Genomic DNA, 23,795 nt, shown 5'->3' on the forward strand with positions numbered 1-23,795 from the left:
TACACATGTAGGAATACATTCAAATAGTCTACTGCCTTGTTTGTATCATGATTTTGGATTCATTGTGGATCGTATCATACTCTGCTGCTTCACCCTCTTTAAAACATTATTGAATGACATATTTACAACCATTTCTGAAATAGATATTGTTCAGGTGAAACTAATGAAGTATGGTTCCTATGAAAGGTAGCTATGTTAATTACATCAACATACTGTTATTTACAGAGTAAGAGGTTCTTTCAGATGAACGTGTTATTCTTGGCAGATACAATTTGAAACTGTATATTTCAAGAAAACCAGGTATTAGACAAGATTTAGCTAAAGATCGACTAGCACATTACATTAACCATAATCACAGTATGGCATCATTTCAAAGTAACATCCTTTGGTAATGTAGCAGCGGTAGAATGTGAATGATATTTCCACTGATAAAAGTAATTTAAGGAAATTTACACTTCATAAAAATAAACAACACTTCATAAAGATAAACAAATCGATCAAAGAAAAAAACAACCTAGTTTTGCTTTTCTTCACTCACTATGTTGTTGAAAGTGCAATGCTATTGCTTTGTCATCATACAAATTTAAATCTAGCCATTTTGTAGCAATTATGCTTTAGCTGAAAGAAGTAATGTAAAGGATAAGTAGACAAACATTATTGTTCATTCTGATGCTGAAAAGTTTATGCACAACATACATTAAATACCTTGCATTGTTTTGAATTAGAGTCAACGTATTTGTTACTACATAAATAGATAGCAACTATTTGTTATTTATTTGTTAAAATGGAGCAGAGTAGTGGTAGATGTTATTGTAGAAAATCAGAAAAAGTGCATCTACAATTTGTTTCGAGGAAGTGTATAACTTCAAATGCCTGCTATGGTCATTGAATTCGTCCTTAACAGTGTTAAAAAGAGCATGTGGCAATCATTTAATGATAAAGTCCTAGTATGTGGTCAGTCCAATAATGTAATCAATCTGTAATAAATGTACATATAGTGGTTGCTAGATATTAAACAAACTACTACAGTCACTGTGATCAAAGTTTCAAATTGTAAACAAAAGTATACATGTAGGCCTTAAAATTGCAAAGTCACTGTTAAAGATCACATTAGACTGACCACATACTAGGTTTATCATTGAACTACATGTACTTTATTTTATCTGGCATCGTTTACAGATTGATTACATTATTAGACTCTCCATATACTAGAAGTTTATCATGAATTGATAGCTTATAATGTCCTCTTTTCACACTGATAAGGGTGAATTTAATGACTAAAGCAAGTGAACTTCAACACTGATGGTATATTTCATACAATCTTATACATGTACATCACACTAACATCACTGGTGGCAATTCTCAGAAAACATCCATTGTGGGGGGGGGGGGGGGGGGGCTGTCATCTTCGATGGACCTATTTGAAATAAAGTTATATTTTGCATATTTCAACCAATTTCATGTAGTAGTATCTGACTGTAGTGGAGCAGTTTTACCAAACAATTACCTTGGTTCAGTGATACTGTTTGAGCTAGAGTGCTAGTCCCCTTAAATTTTAAGTGACTACTTATAACAAGTAGCACAACTGAGAAGGAGGATGCTGGTCTATCACTTAAATTTCAAGTGACCATACAGAGATCTTGCAGCTACCACTGAGTTTGAGAGTGCTAGTCCTTCCTTATTTTATAAGTGGCCAGTCAGAGATCTTGTAGCCACCCCTGAGTTTGAGAGTGCTAGTCCTTCCTTATTTTATAAGTGACCAGTCAGAGATCTTGCAGCCACCATTGAGTCTTAGAGTGCTAGTCCCTTCCTTAAATGTTTAGTGACCAGCCACCAGAGTGTGAGAGTACTAGATACTCCCCTTGATTTCAAGTGACCAGTTTGGAAGTAATAGTCCCTCCCTTACATTTTAAGTGGCTAGTCAGAGATCTTGCAGCCATCATTGAGCTTGAGAATGCTAGTCCATCCTTAAATTGTAAGTGACCAGTCAGACATCTTGCAGCTACCACTGAATTTGAGAGTGCAAGTCCCTCCTTTAAATTTCAAATGACCAATCAGGGATCTTGCAGCTACCACTGAATTTGAGAGTGCTAGTCCCTCCTTTAAATTTCAAGTGACCAATCAGAGATTTTACAGCCACCCCTGAGTTTGAGAGTGCAAGTCCCTCCTTTAAATTTCAAATGACCAATCAGGGATCTTGCAGCTACCACTGAATTTGAGAGTGCTAGTCCCTCCTTTAATTTTCAAGTGACCAGCCCAGAGATCTTGCAGCTACCACTGAGTTTGAGAGTGCTAGTCACTCCTTTAAATTTAAAGTGACCAATCAGAGATTTTACAGCCTCCCCTGAGTTTGAGAGTGCAAGTCCCTCCTTTAAATTTCAAATGACCAATCAGGGATCTTGCAGCTACCACTGAGTTTTAGAGTGCTAGTCCCTCCCTCAAATTTCAAGTGACCAGCCAGAGATCTTGCAGCCACCATTGAGTTTTAGAGTGCCAGTCCCTTCCTTAAATGTTTAGTGACCATCCACCAGAGTGTGAGAGTACTAGATACTCCCCTTAATTTCAAGTGACCAGTTTGAGAGTAATAGTCCCTCCTTTACATTTTAAGTGGCCATTCAGAGATCTTGCAGCCACCACTGAGCTTGAGAATGCTAGTCCATCCTTAAATTGTAAGTGACCAGCCCAGACATCCTGCAGCTACCACTGAGTTTGAGAGTGCAAGTCCCTCCTTTAAATTTCAAATGACCAATCAGGGATCTTGCAGCTACCACTGAGTTTGAGAGTGCTAGTCCCTCCTTTAAATTTAAAGTGACCAATCAGAGATTTTGCAGCTACCACTCAGTTTTAGAGTGCTAGTCCCTCCCTCAAATTTCAAGTGACCAAAATCTTTGGATACAGTGCTTATCACATGACAACCCCTGTCTGATAGCATATTCTGTGGATGTAAATATATAGACTCACAGGAACTCTGTTCTTGTACTGTTAAACTTCAGAGTGTATTCATATTTATGTGATAAATGTTTAAACCAAATATACCACCACAGAGTCCCCCAACCAATATTAAAACATGACAATTTTTTCAGGTCCTCTGTTTGTTCATAATATGGTCCTCGAGCTGAAGCCCTCTATGTAATAGTCCAGATTCACATCTTTAAATATCAAGAATTCCCAAAATCTCTATAGCCTATAGTAGTCTAGGTATGCCCAGTAATAACATATTAACTGTTCATGACTATACCCCTAAGGGAAATGATGGTCCTCTAATTACCACGTATTGAGATGAGTCCTCAAGATGGGGGTAATGCCAGTATGTGTGTGTGTGTGTGTGTGTGTGTATGTGTGTGTGTGTGTGTGTGTGTGTGTGTGTGTGTGTGTGTGTGTAGGAAGAATGGGAGTATCTGCTTTCATTTTAATGCTTGTTTATGTTTTGTACAAAATACATGTTTTACATTTTGTACATTTTATAATGCAAAATGATATTTGAGTCAGTCAACTTAATAGTTAATTATTCCTATTTCAAGGGACACATATTTGGCTATCCATATAATTAACAATGGCTATTTGTACAATTGCATCAGTGCTAAAGATATGAGTCAAAACATTTCAAATCACCATTAATTTTGCCAATTTTTCATAAATTATGCTGGAGGAGGTATAAATATGTTATATTTTGATATTTTACTTCAATCAACAGGAAAATACTCATGAACCAAGAATTTTGTCACTGATCATCTTGAGACTCTTGACAAAGCCCCTTAGGTCACTCATATTTTCCTTGGCTGAAAGAAGAAATATCTGGGAAATAAATATCTAATTTTCCTGTTTAAAATATTTACATCTTGTTATCTGTAATACACAAACTTGAATCAACTTTGTCATTTACAGGAATCGATATAAGATATTTATCTAATCTTGAAGAAAAACATACACCAAGAATGACATTTGTGCAAGTTTTAAATTTGTAAATTTTAGTTTAAATTAACAAATCATTTAAATAGCATTTTGATTATTTGAAATTGTGTAAAATATGTTTGAATTATTACCGTGATCACCCTTTTATTAAAGCATATACATGGAACAATTATATGTACAATATGTTGGTAAATCCATACTATTTTCAGCTACACTTCATATATATATACATGCATGTATGACTGAACACCAAGTTTGGATTCTGCAATTATCAATTACTTGTATAGTAGTCCCATAGTATTATAGAGTGCTCTGGACACCTCCCTGCATGAGCATGCACCAAAAATTACCCCAACAAGGAGCTAACATGAACAGTGAATATGGAGCAAGTTTCAAATATGTATTTCTAGGCAACTGTGCACAACATAAGTGATGTAAAATCATGAAGTGTTTATACACAAAATGCCTTTATTTCCATAAGTAGTGACTTGCCCTGTAGTTTATCCCTTTTTAATGCCTTGGACAATAACCCTTGGATGGTAATCTAACATTGTAATCCCCAATCTCGCTATAATGGGGCAGTACATTTGCAAACAGGACATTTGGTTATGAGGTGTACACATCATATTTAGTCCCCGAGGACGAAGTCCGGAACGGGGACTTATGGATTGGGTTCCATCTGTCCGTCCGTCCGTCCATCCGTCCGTCCGTCCGTCCGCAGCCGTTTCTTGGAGATGCATGGACCGATTTTTTTCAAACTTGGTACAGGGGCAACATGCTATGGCATACATATGCACGTCAATTTGTTTTATGATACGATCCAATATGGCCGCCTAGCAACCATTTTGTTTGCGAATTTTCCCTGTCTAAAGCCATAACTCAGACATGCTTTAACAGATCTCATTCAAAGTTGGTATTAGGACAGTGTTCTATGACATACATGTGCATATTCATTGTTGTCATGATACGATCCAATATGGCCGCCTAGCAGCCATTTTGTTTGTGAATTTTCATGTCCAAAGCCATAACTCAGACATGCTTGAACAGATCTCATTCAAAGTTGGTATTAGGACAGTGTTCTATGACATACATGTGCATATCCATTTTCGTCGTGATATGATCCAATATGGCTGCCTGGCAGCCATTTTGTTTGTGAATTTTCCATGTCCAAAGCCATTACTAAGACATGCTTGAACAGATCTCATTCAAAGTTGGTATTAGGACAGCGTTCTATGACATACATGTGCATATCCATTTTCGTCGTGATACGATCCAATATGGCTGCCTGGCAGCCATTTTGTTTGTGAATTTTCCATGTCCAAAGCCATAACTCAGACTCCATTTTCATCGTGATATGATCCCCCATACCCAACCAATCCTTTATTGTTGGAGGCATATTCCATGTCCAACAAGCACACACAACATATCTAAGTCTGTTTGTTTTAGGTTCACAAATGTTGTTGCGTGATCAGAGTAGTGATAATTCCTTAAAACCCAATTATAGCGGGGACTATGTCATTCTCAATGACTTGTTATTATTGTTTTATAGTTTAAAGATAGTCAGCCAAGTAGTGAAAAGGAGATAATACCGACTCCATCACATGGCATCTATAGATCTGGCTATTAGGGCAAAACTGTTTCAACAATAATAGGAATTTGTGGAGGAAATAAGTTGGAGAATTCAGCATTCTGAAAATTGTTAAAAGCCTATGGATTCAATTCCTACATTTCTTGCAATAGTGCTATTACCGGGTGCTAGTATTCAATTCCCACATTTCTTGCAATAGTGCTATTACCGGGTGCTAGTATTCAATTCCCACATTTCTTGCAATAGTGCTATTACCGGGTGTAGTATTCAATTCCCACATTTCCTGCAATAGTGTTATTACCGGGTGCTAGTATTCAATTCCCACATTTCTTGCAATAGTGCAGCGATTGAATCACTTTATGGTGACAGTTTATACATATCTTGATTACTGCACGCGGTTTCAAACTTAGCTGTTGTCGTCTAGCTTGTATAAGTTTCCATTCCATATCCATTGACTCCTCAACACGTCATCAATATAATTTAGTCAGCTTATTTATTTTTCATCAAAAACCTGACGATCACAGAATGTAATGTATAAATGTTTTTACAATCCGGGGTACAAGAAAACACTGTTAGTAAAATTTCAGCAATTCCATTATTTTCCCCCCGTTTAAAATCAGTTATAGTCTATATTCTATGTTTTCTTTTAATCCCAGAATGATTTACAAAATATACAATAAACTATTGTTTTATGATAGTTTCAGTGCACACATTTGATGGCGTTCTACATAATTTCAGATAATTTATACAGGGGATTTCTTCAACATTCTATTATAGGTAATGCTAAATTGGTAAGATGTCGTCTAATTGTTTATGCATCAAATATTGGGTTTGCGTTATGAATACCAAGAGCTGGTTAAGTTTCCTTGGTAGTATATATAATACTGTAAGTACCATTTACATGTAATACTAGTATGTGAGGAAACGTCTAAAACGCATGCGCAGATGATGACCGTTTAAAAGAGTTATACGTTATAATTATAATAATAATGTCACTATTTATTTCGCGACTGAGTGCACAACTTGACGCTTTGATTGACAATTCACGTTTATCAACTAAATTAGGAAAAAGTCGCTTCTTAGTGTATTCTGGTTTCTTTGAATAATGTTCAAATCTCTTATTTATTTTTCATTGAGCGATCTAAGATTGAAAATCACCAAAGTTGCGCATATATTTGAACCGTCAGCAATTGTTATCACATCGCCACCTAGTGGCAGCTTCAAACACAAATATAGCTATTCCAAATATATAACTTTTTTGTGGCCCTATAGACACTCAACACATTCCTTCTTATTTCGGCTCGATTTGATAAAACACTATTTTTTTAATTATATACAACTTTGACCTCTACCAACTGTCAAGGTAAAGTCTAAGTGAAAAAATGTAACACGTCGTCATACGTTGCCAGTGTTTTCTCAGAACCAAAATGGGAACAATTATTTAGTATTTCTGAGTGCGAAAATATGTATACTGTATGTCTGTGTTCACACATTAATATATGTCTGTGTAAGCTATACAGACTTAGAAGACGGGGCAGGTCACCGACACCATGGGAACTAGTCGGGTTCAAAACAAGTTTTACAATAAATTACAATAAACTTTGAATATATGAAATGACAGTGTATACGTATTCTCACTTGTCAACATATTAATTATTATACAAAACATAACCGTTCAATACAAAAAGCAAACATGAATCGACTTTCAAGAACACCACCGGATCAATTTCAAATAATTCAAATGAATACAGTACGTTATTCTTAAATGAAATTACCTTAAAGTTTCTTGTTATCAAATACAAAATATGAACAGTCGATTTAAATCGACGGATATAAAATGGGACGACTTTGTCTCAGCAATAAATGTTATCGGCAAGTTTAGATAGAGTATAACATAATATAATATAAAATGCTAGATATAATAAAACTGCCGTGGAGTTACCCTACACTGGAATAGAGAAAAGAAAGTTCACGTAGACAGAATAATAAAACCGGATAGCTCCAGACAAAATACCCACGTAATTCACAAATACTTGATCAAATAAAATTCACTATAACCAAACAAATATATGAACTTGATAATTCCCGGAAAGTACCGTGTAATCTCGTCCGTATTCAGCAATGAATTCACAATTGAACTTAGAAATCCCTCGAAGGAGTGTCTTGTCGACAAGACTATGAATTCACAATTGAAATTGGAAATCCCTCGAAGGAGTGCCTCTCGACGGACAAAGCTATGTCCCTCCTCAGAATTCCGACATACAAATTTAAAAACATGAAGTTCGAGAGCAAAGAATGGAAAGTTTTTAATGTAAATAGAACGTGGGAATGGTGACTGTTTTAGCATTGACAGAAAATTATGGGTCGTATATATTCACTTATATTACCTTGAAAATGATTTCTCACGACAATTTTCTTTGTCAAATTGATGTTAACAACATTTACTCAAGGCAAGATGGAAATTCTTTTCTTGTCAAATAAGATATCCAAAGGTATATGTTTTCAATACTTAATTCGCTAATTTTATTCTCTAAAGTTATGGAGAGTTGTTTCTACCATAAATTTATGTGTGATTCATTTCTTTTCATCATTTCAACAGAGAATCGTGAAAAAATGACGAATTGGACAAATTAGAAGACAGAACTTGAACATAAACAGAGGAGAGTTTATGGCAAATAAGACGGAGTAGAAGAGAAACTAAGAGATCTTGAGATAAGAAATTAAATACTTGACGACACTCGACAACAGCTAGAAAACCCAAATATGAACTTCGTACAGAGAATGAGTAATTATCTACGTTTCAAAGATTAGCAGATAATTGCTTCGATAAATTTGTCAAGTGCAGTTGCGACAGGCGTTAATGCGTGATTGGTCAATTCGTGCTAACAGGTGTACCAAGTGTTACAGGTATATAAAGGGTGTTGAAAGGCCGGTGTGTTCAATCTCAGTTGCCAACACCCATGGTCAGACATTTAAATTATTATAATAATTATAGTAGTTCTCGTTCATTTTCAGACAGACCTTCAGGATTCCAACTGTTAACGTCGGTACCGTTTCATGATTCTTGTTTGTTTTTTCTGCCTCGTCCATTTTGCTCCGACTGTAATAACTTCATCAAGAAGATTGTAGTACATCGACGAACTGAAACAACTCTGAATTGCACTATTTATGAAATGTAAGAGAGAGCTGAATAAACGCGTGTAGTACATGGGGACAGCAACCAACACAAACGCAATTTGCGAGTTCTTGTTTTCATGTTTGAATTCGTATGCTTTGAACTTTAGAATAGATAGAGAGTTGACATAAGGAGCCATCATTATTTACGACCTGGGGAGAGGGGGGGTCGGAGGAATTTTTTTTTTGGGGGGGGTCACTCAAAAACTGGGGAGTGAAAAGGGGGGGGGGCTGCTCAATATTTGACAACTAAGTTAAAATAGCACCAGAAAGCATTCTTTTAGGCCTTGAAATTCAAAAATCTATGAATGAACATTGGTATGACTACAAACACAATACAATATGTATGCATCAATCACATACAACTTTTAATTCGGTGTGGACTTAAACTGTGCATGGTAAAGACTCTCAGTGTTGACACTATCTTCATTACAATGTGGTTATATTGAAGTAGAAGTGATGTTACCCCGGTTGTAAAAACTGATCGCTTCCTTAACATGATCTATCTATGAATGGACATTGATAAGATTACACACACAATACAATGTATGCATCGATCACATACAACTTTTAATTCAGTGTGGACTTCAAACATAAGCCTCTTCAGCCCCAATGGGCACCACCTGGTGGAGGCTATTACATTGGGTGCGTGTCCCATCAATGCGTTCACTCTCATAACTCTGATATGCACCAAACCAAACTTGACACAAAGGTATTCTATGTGAGTCATGTGCTCATCACTTTGTTTTGCAACTGATAAATTATGGCCGAATGGTGAATATATTTGTTGCAAAAGTTCATAATATGCATCATAGCCTTGGAGATGTAATGTAGGAACACTTTTCAAGTGCCTACGTCCACGTTAACTAATAGTGACCCTTCTCCTATTACTAAAACATTTCCAAAGACGTTTTGTTCTTGAACAAGCAGGTGTCACTTCATTTAGACAAACCATTTTCGTACATTCTTGTCCCAACACATTGCAATAGTATATTTTAGTTGTGCAAATTCATCCTGTGTTATCAAAAAAATACTGAAACTGCATGCGCATGCACGAAATACGCCTATACTTTCCCACATGAGTCACATGTTTGCCATGTTTTTTTGTTTTTCATGTACAACATTCTAAAAGTGCCTGTAGTTGGCAAAACGTTTTTACTCTTGAATGCACCCAGTACGTACAAGAATGAGTATGAAATCTATGTGAAAAATGTAATTTCTAGCACAGAAGACACTAATTCCATGGAGATTTTTGAAAACAAAGATGACTGGTGGGGAATTGCTGAAAAAGAATAACCTGACGACAACTAATCGAAAATCTACACCAAATATAATGACGGATTCACATCATTGGATCTGAATGTGAATAAAAAAATATTCAGTGGATACATGACCTGGCTTGGCCTATATACCTGGCCTGTACCTGCGTTTTGTACCGACCGCTAGTATAATACTATATTAATAGCTAGTATAATCTTATTACATGTATACGCCATATTAATTTGACTCGTGAGAGATACCGAGGATATACAGTATATTTCACAAAACATGCCAAATATTTTTGCCTGATCACTACTCATGGAAAATAAAAAAAGCACATTACGAGCAACGGAAAATGTCCCCATCCTCCCTAGAGGCTAGATGGAATGGCTTTAATTATGTGAAATCGTATCATATCATCACACACCGTCATTCCCTTTGGTATCGATAGAGGGCGCGCGTTCATAGTTAGTTGACATGCGCAGACCTAACGTCGAAATAAAAATTGATTTTCTGCAGACTCCACTCGCAAGGGTTTATTTGATTTCTTGTACGTTTTTTCCCAATTTTGTGGTGTCGGCACGAAATCAGCTTAATAGTGATGTAGCTGTGGAATTTTGTTGTAAATATTAGGTAAGTAGAAGTGATTTTATCAATACTTATGGAACTTCTTTGAGACGTAGCAATAGTTCGAGTTGTTGACTAAGCTATGCCTATGCGACTGATCGCTAGAGCTGTCGACGGCAGATAGACATGCGAACCCGTCTGTGGCCATTTAATTTCACTCGTATTTTTGCGATAGAATAAGCATAATGATTCCTGTTTTATGTAGCTTGCCAGAAATTATCCAACTCATAGATCGGCAGTGAAATATTTACATGTCGGTTCTTTAGATCGTAGAATTTAAGTGCGTTGCGAATGTAAACTATCGAGATGAAGGACCGAGTATTTCAAAATGGCGCAGCCGGGATACGCTTTACTCGAATTTCTCTCCGTCGATGTAGTGCGGGTATGTAGAACAGTTACTGAATGACAGTTCAATCTAAAAAAATGAGTGCAGTGTTTAAAGTTAACAAGAAGTCTTATTAACGTGAACACCCACACACTTGCTTCAAAAATAGTAGAAAGCGTGTCTGATATGACACAGGTAAATATAACTACTGACATTGACAGCGCACAACGTTGCCTATGCGACGACCTCTGTTCCGTCATTTCCGTCACTTTATTGTTGTTATCTTGAAGCGTTTAAAGTATGGCCTACAGACATTAAATATGAAATGAACGTGAAATGTATGCGTTGAACATTGTTCTGTGGACAAAATATTATCAATTCAATAACTTGCTAAATCTTTAATAATTAAAATCAATATGCCAATATAGTTTGACATCCCATTTGAACTGTTGTCAATTTTATTTTGCCCTTCTTGTAGATATGTTGTGTTACACCATAGGTAGGTAACATTTCCAAGGCTGAAATTGTGCAAACTACTTTTTTGGCAATATACATGGTACTACCTGCCAAGTTTGGTTACTTTAATTATGGTATTTCTATTTAAACAATAGGATATTGTAACAAGAGAACCCATTGTCTCAACTCTTTTATCCCAGGCCAAGTGACATCAACAATAAGTGTTAATTATTTCATTAGTGAGAATATTGAATAATCAGTTAACACTGTCATATTGTTTGTTTTTGAAGTTGAGATAAATGTCAGCCTGTTACACAATGTATCATTTTTTACTTTTTTCTTGATTTTTTTTTTCATGATTGAAGTCATTTCCTGATGTCATTAGTGTATGTTATTACCAGTTGTTGTCTATGGTCGTGACTCTGATATCCTATTTGTATCACGACCTTTGACTTCCTTTAGATCATGTTAATATTTGCATCACAATACCAACACTGCATTATGCATACCTGTGAGTGTAGTGTATTCAAAAAAGTACTCATATTTAGACCTGTCAACTGTTTCTTAAAAAAACTTATCATAGGCATTGCTGTTTGAAATTTTAAATCACCTAAAGAACATTTGGACAGTAAACTTGTCATTAATTATGAGTTGAACTTGACACAATTTCTCTGGTAATGATACAAATTACAATCCAGTAGAGTGTATTCCTTTGCAATGACAAATGTCAAACATATTGTGTCATTATCAATCACATGCTAAGAGTTAGTACACTTCCTTAGATTTCACATAATAGTGGAAGTAATTGCTGCTGACTTGTGATGTATTGTCTATTGAAATGAATATTTCACATTCCACCTGACTGTAATTAACATCATGGCTGACCGTCATGGGCAGATGAAATTTGAAATTATTTGATTTACACATTACCTTTGTTAGAGTCTTAAATACTAGTATTTTAATAGTGAACACATTTTAGCAAGTTTGATGCTATAGATTGGTCAGTTCAACCCAAACTTTCAAAACCTCCAATCTGTGTATATTTATTTGTATTTTGAAACAGTGTTGGTCTGGTATGGGTGTTTTTTAAAATGAGTAGTTTGTCCAGGGTGTATTTTTCAATAAGTTGGGTATACTGGATGTGATGTCAAATTATGTTGTGTATATTAGGTGCAGACATAGAGTAGTGTTGCCTAGCATTTGACTGGTGCTGTGTGTTTGATATAACCAAGATACAAATCATGTCTCTATGAGCTGAGCCATTACATAAATATACACTGCCTGTTTTACTCAATGGAAGGCTACTATCTGTGACGTTAGAGTGAGACACTCCTAGTATTGTACTTCAGATGTCTGGAGACTTGAGTTTTAGTAAATCAGGAAATACATGTAATGTAGGTGAGAAAACCAACAACCTAACTGCCCCCCCCCCCCCCCTCCAACTTTGATCAGCTCATTTTGGCATGCATCTTTCTATATTTTGTATTCTTGTTTGCTAGATGCAGAAGTATGTCAGACACATGCCATAAGTATTGAGATGTTGATGTGTGTAGAGTTTGTGTAAGTGTGTGTGTGTGTGTGTGTGTGTGTGTGTGTGTGTGTGTGATGGGGGGGGGGGTGTTAATACCAAGTTAGAGTGTTTAGTATTAGCATGTGGCTCTAAGCTAATATTCCCAATGTAAGATGATTTTCAGTGTCAATTTATGGTAATTTCCTGTGATTCTAACTTCTAAATGACTTGCAAAAAAAAAGATCCCAATCAATCCCAATAAGAAATGTTTAGATAGTTTTTCATATAGTGTCACACTGTTCTACAGGTTATGAAATGAATGAACTGTGAAGCAATCAAATAGGTAGGTTATGTTAGCCAATGTGAAATAGTGACCACCTGTTGAATAGGTATAGTACTGTATGTGAAGTGATGTTTTATCTGCTGTATTATGCAATATGTTGTAACATAGTGTCTTTAAAACTAGTCTACAGATCTGTATACTAATACTATGCTGTAAGGCATAATCCAAACGTGTCAAGCCTTCCACTAGCCCAAAGACTAATTGGCTATCTGGCATGACAGTGTCATTCTCCAGAACAGCCAGTATGCTTAAAGCTAGGTAGCCAAGTCTTCCTCAGTGCTTTGAGACACCTTCCTTTTGGCCCTTTTTACATGTGTCTAGATCTCCTTATGAAAAATGCCTAAATATTAACAGAATTACACAATAATCCTAACCTTAGAATAGAATAGAATAGAATAGAATAGAATAGAATCTTTTATTGCATCCGTCAAGAAAAACTACATTTCTTCATTGGATTTTCTGCACTAAGTGTTTGGTTCTAAAACAAACTAGTAAATATTTCAGCTAGAGTAATAATAGTTAACAAAATAACAAAATAAGGTTTAAAGAAAGTGTAAACTTTAGGTTATGTATATCTTTTAACTTTGTAGAATGTCTTTCCGTTTGATAAGTGTTTATTTTATGAAAGTAGTCAGTGTTGTATGTGTCTTTGATCATACATGTAGTTAAAAAGAGTAATACATTTTGTTTCATTGTCCTCAGAAGACTAATTATGTTTTTTCATTGTCCTCAGAAGACTAATTATGTTTTTTCATTGTCCTCAGAAGACTAATTATGTTTTTTCATTGTCCTCAGAAGACTAATTATGTTTTTTCATTGTCCTCAGAAGACTAAGTATGTTTTTCAATTGTCCTCAGAAGACTAAGTATGTTTTTTTCATTGTCCTTAGAAAGTATGTTTTTCTTGAATTCATGCCAGTCCTGTTTTGTACTATGAACAGTGTTGAACAGATTGAAAGATGGTATACTAGCACACACTGAATGCATGACTTCTGAGTTTATAGACTAGCACACACTGAATGCATGACTTCTGAGTTTATAGACTAGCACACACTGAATGCATGACTTCTGAGTTTATAGACTAGCACACACTGAATGCATGACTTCTGAGTTTATAGACTAGCACACACTGAATGCATGACTTTTGAGTTTATAGGTTTAAACAGATTAAAACAAATTGATCCTAAGATTAGTTACTCAGTCCTTTGTATATTATAAAATACAAGATTAGGTTCTAAGTTGGATAAGCTTTATAGCCAGCCTAATACAAGATTAGGTTCTAAGTTGGATTAGTTTTATAGCCAGCCTAATACAGGATTAGGTTCTAAGCTGGATTAGTTTTATAGCCAGCCTAATACAAGATTAGGTTCTAAGTTGGATTAGCTTTATAGCCAGCCTAATACAGGATTAGGTTCTAAGTTGGATTAGCTTTATAGCCAGCCTAATACAGGATTAGGTTCTAAGTTGGATTAGCTTTATAGCCAGCCTAATACAGGATTAGGTTCTAAGTTGGATTAGCTTTATAGCCAGCCTAATACAGGATTAGGTTCTAAGTTGGATTAGCTTTATAGCCAGCCTAATACAAGATTAGGTTCTAAGTTGGATTAGCTTTATAGCCAGCCTAATACAGGATTAGGTTCTAAGTTGGATTAGCTTTATAGCCAGCCTAATACAGGATTAGGTTCTAAGTTGGATTAGCTTTATAGCCAGCCTAATACAGGATTAGGTTCTAAGTTGGATTAGTTTTATAGCCAGCCTAATACAGGATTAGGTTCTAAGTTGGATTAGTTTTATAGCCAGCCTAATACAGGATTAGGTTCTAAGTTGGATTAGTTTTATAGCCAGCCTAATACAGGATTAGGTTCTAAGTTGGATTAGTTTTATAGCCATCATCTCCTTGTATATGAAATGAAAGGACCATTGTGTCTTAAAGTGAAACTATTTTCAGTAAATTGAATGAAGACAGATAATAATATCAGTCTTCATAATTCATTTCAAAGTATGTGTTTTGTTTTCATATTTTGTAATACCTGTAATTCTCAAGGAAAGTTAATAACTATTGGATTAATGTAACAAGCAGACAATATAAAAGTAATAGAATAGAAATTGATATTTGACGCCATTTTATTTTAGTAGTAACAATGAAGTTACCTAATATTGGAATCTACATAGTTTTCATCTGAATCACTCTGGTGTCATCAGTGTAATGATGTTAATAAAAGTACCTATTCATGTAATTTATTAGACAAACTAAAATTAATAATTTGAAATTATCAGACAAAATGTAATTATTGGACAAATAAAAGTGAATATTATGAATAGATCATAAAATTAAATTTAGACCCGAGAGACCTCAAAGTGAAATGATTTGAAGAGACATTCATAACCATTGTTAATCATATTTGTACTAATCAAAGTAGATTATATTGTATGGTGTTGACCAAGTGGATAGGGTTAGTTACCAGCATTTGTAGGTACTATTCAAAGTAGATTATATTCTATGATGTTGACCAAGTGGTTAGGGTTAGTTACCAGCATTTGTACTATTCAAAGTAGATTATATTATATGGTATTGACCAAATGGTTAGGATTAGTTACCAGCATTTGTAAAGTTAAGACAGATGATACTTTGGTATGTATCAAATTTGTGATTTATAGGTTTATAAATTGCATCAGACATAATTGACTATATAATATATTTCAAGTGAAATATTGAATGGCTCGGTTTGATTTTCTAAAGAGGTATTCTCAGAATCCTAATATCAATTATGAAAACGGGACATCATACCAATCAAGTCTAGAAACAAGAATATGTGATAAGTGACACTCAGAAAACAAATTGTTAATAAAATGACAATATGTAGTCATTCATTCATTACCTAGTTTTTCTGTAAACTTGTGTACATTCTATATAGTGTTGGTATAGTTGTCTTTAAAAACCATTATGTTCTTACTACTTTAATACAGAACAAGTACTATCAGTAATATTTGTTACCTCATGTAACAGTCACAGAATGGAATTCAGTTTTATTTTCCATCAAATGTTTGTCTGAATTGTTGAGATCTATGTACTTGTAAATTGTATTAGACTAGTTATTGGTTGAGATAATGTCATATCTTTTAGTGTAAAGCATACATGTATATGGTATGTGTATAGGATACTGATACTACATGAAAACATTTATACAGTCCTGGAACAGTTGAATCTGATACTCTTCTGTCCATTTTTGTAGCTAGCATTTTAGCAAGAGGAAGTCCCTATCCCTTTTCAGACATGAACAAGAGAAATCATTACACCTTTTCAGACAGTATTTTGACTCATTTTGACACTTATTCAATATGCAAAAAAATATGAGTATGAAACTCTTATTAGAGGAACACCTTTTCAAACAAAACACCTACAAAATTCCTGAAAAATAGACAACTTTGGGTTTGGATTTCATATATCTGAACTTGTATAGCTTTGAAATGGGAGTACTTTGATATTGTACGAAGGAAAGCAAATTGTAACATGTACTGGTCAATTGTGAATTGATGTCTAACCTATTTCCAAGGATTAATATAGGCCAATCTTATATATAGGCACTGAAAGTACAAAATACTAATTTAGCACAGAATACAACAAATACATACATGTACAACTGCATGTGCACAATACACAAAACTATGTACAAGAGACAATAAAACTGTGATGAATTCCAAAATACTAGTGATGGGTGTGGTTGACATTGATGGATGTGATATAAACACATGAGTATTTGTCAGTTTGTACCACCTTATTTCTATTCTAAATGAAAGGAGACCACTGGCACTCATTGTTGGGAGATAATGAATTAGTGACTACATCTAGCTCCACAGGAAGTAGCAGCAGTATACTTTGTCAGAAGGCGTGCAGTAGTATTAGAGTCCCTTCATTCAGAGTAAAAGTCAACAATAGCATACAGTAACTCTATAGTCAACATGTAGTGCTATCCTTCATTGAATCTCAAGATCTCTCTTTAAAGATTGGTGTTAGAGAAGATTGGATGCATGTTGGCATCCAGACTAGCTCATGTACATGTATGTTTGAAATGATGTCATAAGTCAAGTGATGTCATAAGTCAAATGGGGTCATTATGAAGATTGAAATAGATATATACATATACAACATATTGACTAGCTTCTTTGGTATGCAAATCAGTGAAACTTCAGAATATTTTTAAATAAATTCAGTTTTAATATTAAAATGTAACGCTTTCATTTGTTGTGCATTATGTCATGGTAAATTGAACTATTGTTAGAGGGAAGATGTGTCGAACCTCGTAGCATATACATCCAGAGCTAATAGTGAATAACTTATGCAATCTTGTTATGAAAATTGACCAACATATTATGTTACATGTAAGTGACACTGGGGGAAGTCCAGCAAGTAAGCAATTAAATTGTGACTGTGTCAGTGTTGTATTTGTTACAGTGTTTAATGGTTGAATTGAAATTCAGTACATTTGGTTCACATTTTGTACTTACAATACACCAAGATAATTACAATTTAAAGAGTAACTCCAAATAGTACTTATTGGATCAGTGATCTCTTTGAACTGTGTGCTGACCCCAAACCAATTCTGCACAGAGTACAGAGCACCAGTCAAAAACACCGGTTGGCATATAATCTGACTTCAGTCTTCAGGTACTCACCGGAAGGCCAGCCACTAATCATCCCAAAATCTCCTAATTTCTATGCATCCAAGCAGTTGCAATGATTGAGATGAAAGAAGTACAGTGTACTGATTACCCAACTGTGAACGAACTCTGACACTGCCTTTCTTTAAAGTTGCTCAAATACTGCATCTGTTGTGTGTATACACAAAAGACATTTCAAAATCCGCGAGGGTCAAATCTGTCCAAATAGTGGTATCTGCTAGACAGCCCCAAATGATGTCATATGCCTATATTGAAAATAATAATTATTATAAGTAATGTATTCTTTAAATATAGTCATTTGTGATAATACACAGGGTTGTTCCATTATAGAATCAATATGTAATGTTTGGTGTTTAACAGGGTACCAATGTACTACCAATTACATACATTTAGTTATATACTTATCAACAATAGACAATTGGTTTCTTCATAAAGAGTGTGCTCATGATTAATTTCATCGAAATACTCCGCTTGCTTTTACTTTTTGCCATATTTTCATAAAAGAATAAGAAATGAAAGTAAATAAAATCGTGTTGATTCAGATATATTATACAAATGTAGTTGTATCTGTGGTGGGAAATCCTGCTATCATGATGATCATGTTAATCCTCTTTCTATCTGGGAGTATTTTTTGTACACACACACAAAACTACAAAATGGGCAAAATGGAATCAAACTCAAAACTGTAGGGTGAAACTCTGCAGTGCTATATTTTTAACGTACATTAAACTGTGGTGGGAAAGCCTGCTATAATTTAGCAATGTGATGTAACTTTGGTGGATAACTTTGCTATATAACAACTTATATGTTTACCAAATTGTATATTATTAAACTTTAAATGAATTAAAATAGTATTCAAGAATACATTGGTTTATCAACCCTTTTGATCTGATGTGATGCAATTCAAACTTAAATGTATGTGCATTGTTTTTGTTAACATTAGAATGATATAAGTACATATGACATATACACAAATCTATACATGTAGTTGTACAATACAGAAATGTAAATGAAAAGTCAGAACTAGAGGAATTTGGCATGGTTCTGAAATAGTGGGTTGTGACTGGATTTTAATCCAATTGTTAGGATACAATATGGCTAAAAGAAACACACCAGGGTTCTATTGATTGCCAATATCTTCATAGACAAAAGGTATTGACCAAGCCATTCTTTTCACAAATATAGAGGTATTTCCTTTCTTTGTAATAGGTTATATTTACCTGTGAGTCATAGAATGTACGTAGTGCATACAGCTTGGCATGGTTACCTGACTGTAAATTCATTATTTTTATCCCAGTGTTTGTTTACTCTGTAAAGAAAACATGTGTGTAGTGTACTATCAAAGGTAGACTATTTGAAAGTTTTCACTGATGGTAAATTTTGATTAGCACGACTGAACTGAGGTTCAGTAATGTATAGCTATGATGAAATGTCTGTATAGAGGTTGTATGAGACAATGTGGGGAACTCTAGGTTTGGGTGAAGATCTAGAATCTAAGATAGAATATTAATAATGATGCGTTGTGTATAAATAATGAATTTTGATAATAAAGCAATTATATCTTCAGAATGCAAACTTCAAATTTCATATAATTTGGACGGTATATGTTGATGATAACAAAATGCAAGTGCTCTGAGTTTGTTGATTGATAAATTGCATGATTAACAATTTTCAGTAATTGCATGTAATATCTGAAGAAAACAGGTTAGAGATGTCAAATAACTTGGTACATAAAGTATATAGTATATATTAGGTTAGAGATGTCAAATAACTTGGTACATACATATATAGTATATATTAGGTTAGAGATGTCAAATAACTTGGTACATACATATATAGTATATATTGATGACGAATTACAAAGTACACTTGCCCAACAATGCTTGCTTGTGTAGCTTAAACTGTAACAAGTGATTTGCATAATTAATGAGTGATTTGCATGATTAATTATTTTTTGTAACATTACAAACTTCAAATCTCAAATGATAATATATCTCAGCAACCTTGACACACTGTTACTGTAAGTGATATTATAATATATTATAGTCATTTCACTGTGTTACTGTAAGTGATATTGCAATTGTGAACGCCTACTTAAGCACACTCATAAAATTTATACTAATCCTGTGTGTACTTTGGTAACTCAGAATTCTTGACAACCAACCTGAACTCATACAAGGTCAGAGTAGGTCAGTGTCCTCAAACACTAATAGAAATTAGAATGTGTATTGAACCATGCTGTTCACAGTAAAACTTGACTGAACATGCACTGTTCATTCCATCAAACATATAATAAGACAGACCTTGAACAGGCATTCAACTCAACATAATAACACAGGCACAGAATGGAATTGTGATTGTATTTCAAATGTGTCAATATTACAAGCTATTAATAACTATCTACTGTAATTATTTGTAACTGATTGATACTGTGATAATGTAATTATGAGTTTGACCTCATGATTTAGGTCAGTACATATATGAAAGAGTTATGTGACTAGGATTTCTATAAAAAGTACATTGTCAAATAAAACATATCCTGAAAGTCTTGATTAATATAACCAAGTTGTGATGCTGAGTCCTGTACCCAAATACATGAACAGACACTGACTGACAGACAGACAGACAGACAGACAGACAGACAGACATACATACATACATAGACAGACTGACAAACAGACGCAGACAGACAGACATACATACATACATACATACAAATGTATATACATGTAGCTGTTATGTAAGGTCAATAACTTCCTTTGCCTGTATTAACAGTTACAATGAACTGTCCATCAGCACATAGTTTATGGGCAAAATGCTAATCTGTAAAGTTCTATTGTGTTTTTAGGTTGAACTTTGACCTTCTATTCTATATTTTGTTGTCTGAAGGACATTGCATGTACAGTCATCAGTACAGTCAGTTTTCATATACATATAAACATTAAATAAAAGTGTACATTGCTCATCCTGAATTTCAACAAGCATGTAATTGTAAAATGCAATTGTAATCAGTATGCCCTCTATTAGCCACTGATGCACACAATTCCTAGTGACGCACCAAAATTTGGTCTTCCCCATCTCTTACTATGTGGTGACTGACAAGAAATGCCACTTTTTCTCATTTTCAGACTAACAACAACAAAATTTGGCTATCATTTAGAGGAAACACTGATTGTAATTATGGGTGTTTACTAAAACAATCCCACCTTATTACAGATATTTTAATTACATACATCATCAGTTCATCACATGTTCTTTAGTATCGAATTGAACTTTTGTTCCAAACACAAGCTTGAAAATTTTACCATAAATTTTACAACATGTGACCTTACACATCAGAGCCTAATAAGTTGAGTTCAGTACAATATGGTTTACCAACACTCGATGAATTTTCATTTGAACATATGTTCTTTGTTTACATAAATGCATGCATGTCTAAACGTATGTTAAATTAGATTTGAGCAAATATGTATTTACCATCATTCTGGCAATTCAAAGGGCAGTTATATATTTTTTGGCTAGGCAGTGCTTCTTTTTGAGTACAAGATTTATCAATTCAGTCAATTTAGTACAATTTACAAATACAATATATTTTGATGGCCACCATACATGTACATGGTGTACAGAATAGCATCAAAACAGAACTACCGTATACCACAGTGTTTTGCCATGCCATATAATAGAGTGGTAGATTCCACTCAATAATTTCTTTTGTCATTATGAATATATATAAGCATAACAATTTATGAGTGAGATTTTACTTGAGATTTTTACATTTATACAATGAAAACATTTAAAAAAGTTATCCTTGCTCATAATAAACTGTCTTTCCATTTGAAATGCAAATATATAAGAATTAAAAAAAAAAAAAAATTTAGTGAAAAAAAAGTAGATAGACTGAAGTACATGTAATTTATACATAATCTGCAATGTAAATCAAAGTATCATATAGAGTGAGGAATGATGATGCAGTCAGTAGAATTCAAACAGCTGTTGGACATCAAAAAAACAGTGATTTCATAACTGTATCCACTGTCAGATACAAAGTACAGTATTTCTTGTAGTCAGGTCAATTGAAAAGGTTACTGAACAATTTTGTGACTCACAATTTCATTATGGTTACTTAGCACACCAAGGACTTTTTATAGCATTACCATGGTAACACAATTGAAAATGACAATGTCTGACAAAGAGGTTTCTGTATTTATTAATGATAGGAGCATACCAATGATGAACAACTCTGTTGCCATTCTATAAAGTATAGTTTAAATGCAGACTGAGGGGATTTTTAACACAACTTTGAGTCAGTGCTTTGGACAATATTTGTGTGTGTGTGTGTGTGTGTGTGTGTGTGTGTGTGTGTGTGTGTGTGTGTGCATGTGTGCATGAGTGCATGAGTGCGTGTACAGTAGTGTATGTGTGAATGACTGAAAGTGAAAACCGCCCGACCAATTGCCTTGATATTTATTTGGTTCTGACAAGTGAAGTGATCAGATAAGTGAATTTCAAGTTACATCCAAAAACATGCTTTAAGTTTCCATCAAATCTATCAGTTGTTAATAGTACTCCAGCACAGTCACTTGTGAACTATATTCCATTCCAGGATGGTGATATTCTAGTCTAGGATGATCATAATACAAAATAATGACGTTATTATAGAGAACGATATTCAAAATATGCCATACCGGTGACTTTCAGATAAGAGAGAAGTTGGGAAACAGCCTGTCCTGATACAGTCAGTTATGTCATTCCTCAACATGTTAATGAATGAATACATGTCACTGATTGGTTGTAAACATTGCCGTTTTGATCGCGACCCCAGTAACATGTTAATGAATGAATACATGTCACTGATTGGTTGTAAACATTGCTGTTTTGATCGCGACCCCAGTAACATGTTAATGATCGAATACATGTCACTGATTGGTTGTAAACATTGCCGTTTTGATTGCGACCTCAGTAACATGTTAATGAACGAATACATGTCACTGATTGGTTGTAAACATTGCTGTTTTGATCGCGACCTCAGTAACATGTTGATGATCGCCATGAAAGGCGAGTTGTTCAAAATGTGAAGGCATTGCTTTGGAAACACGTTCGAAAACCCATTTTGGATCAAAGTTGTTGCAAATTAGTTTTCAGGTAGGGTAAAGTGTTTCCTAAGAGTGCCATGGGTGGTAATGTTTTGGTTATATTTGTTGATTTCGGAATTACATCGGATCGTTGAAATTGTCGTGTACCTCCACTGTATTATTAGCTTGTAACTTTCACTGTTTTTCAACTTCTCTCTTATCCGAAATAGTCACCGGTACAACATTTTTTGAATATCATAAATACCTACATGTATACACATGTAATAACGTCATTATTTTGTATTATGATCATCCTAGACTAGAATATCACCATCCTGGAATGGAATATTAGTTCACAAGTGAATGTGTACTCCAGTGAAATGACCAGGATGTTGAATATTTTCCCAATAACAAAACATTGAAAATTACACAAATGTCATAATAAAGTGAAGAATCCCAAGAATACATTGCAAATGTAAGTGTAAACTTTCAATTTTGTGGGAGAAAATTTTACTCAAACTTATCAACATCTTCATATGAGTCTGCTATGTAGACTGTTGAGGTGGCCTGCAGTTCAAGTAACATCTGACTATTAATACATGTACATGTACGTGTTATTGTCAGTTTATATTCAGGATAGTCATACCATAGCATGCAAAGAGAGGGATTACATGTCTATCACTACTATCACATTACCAAGTCTAGTTGATCCAAATACATGTATACACAATTGATTATACTTGCATTCCAAGGTTGTCACAAGGTTATACATGTACATGTATATACACAAACTTGGATTGTGGAATGGCTGCATGACTTGTGTACTCTGTATGTCAAACTTGATGATCT

The 23,795-nt window shown here is 34.5% G+C and overlaps 1 protein-coding gene across 1 annotated transcript in view; it reads left to right on the forward strand.

Annotated features, from left to right (window-relative positions):
- Window positions 1–10,433: 10,433 nt before the first annotated feature.
- The window catches only part of LOC144432535 (armadillo repeat-containing protein 2-like), a 51,135-nt gene continuing 37,773 nt past the window's right edge, over window positions 10,434–23,795 (forward strand). Inside the window, exon 1 of the mRNA XM_078120764.1 lies at window positions 10,434–10,567. The gene's annotated coding sequence lies outside the window, so the exon portion shown is untranslated. The remainder of the gene's footprint in view (window positions 10,568–23,795) is intronic.

The sequence above is a fragment of the Glandiceps talaboti genome, chromosome 3 (assembly GCF_964340395.1).
Source record: "Glandiceps talaboti chromosome 3, keGlaTala1.1, whole genome shotgun sequence".
NCBI classification, from domain to species: domain Eukaryota; kingdom Metazoa; phylum Hemichordata; class Enteropneusta; family Spengelidae; genus Glandiceps; species Glandiceps talaboti.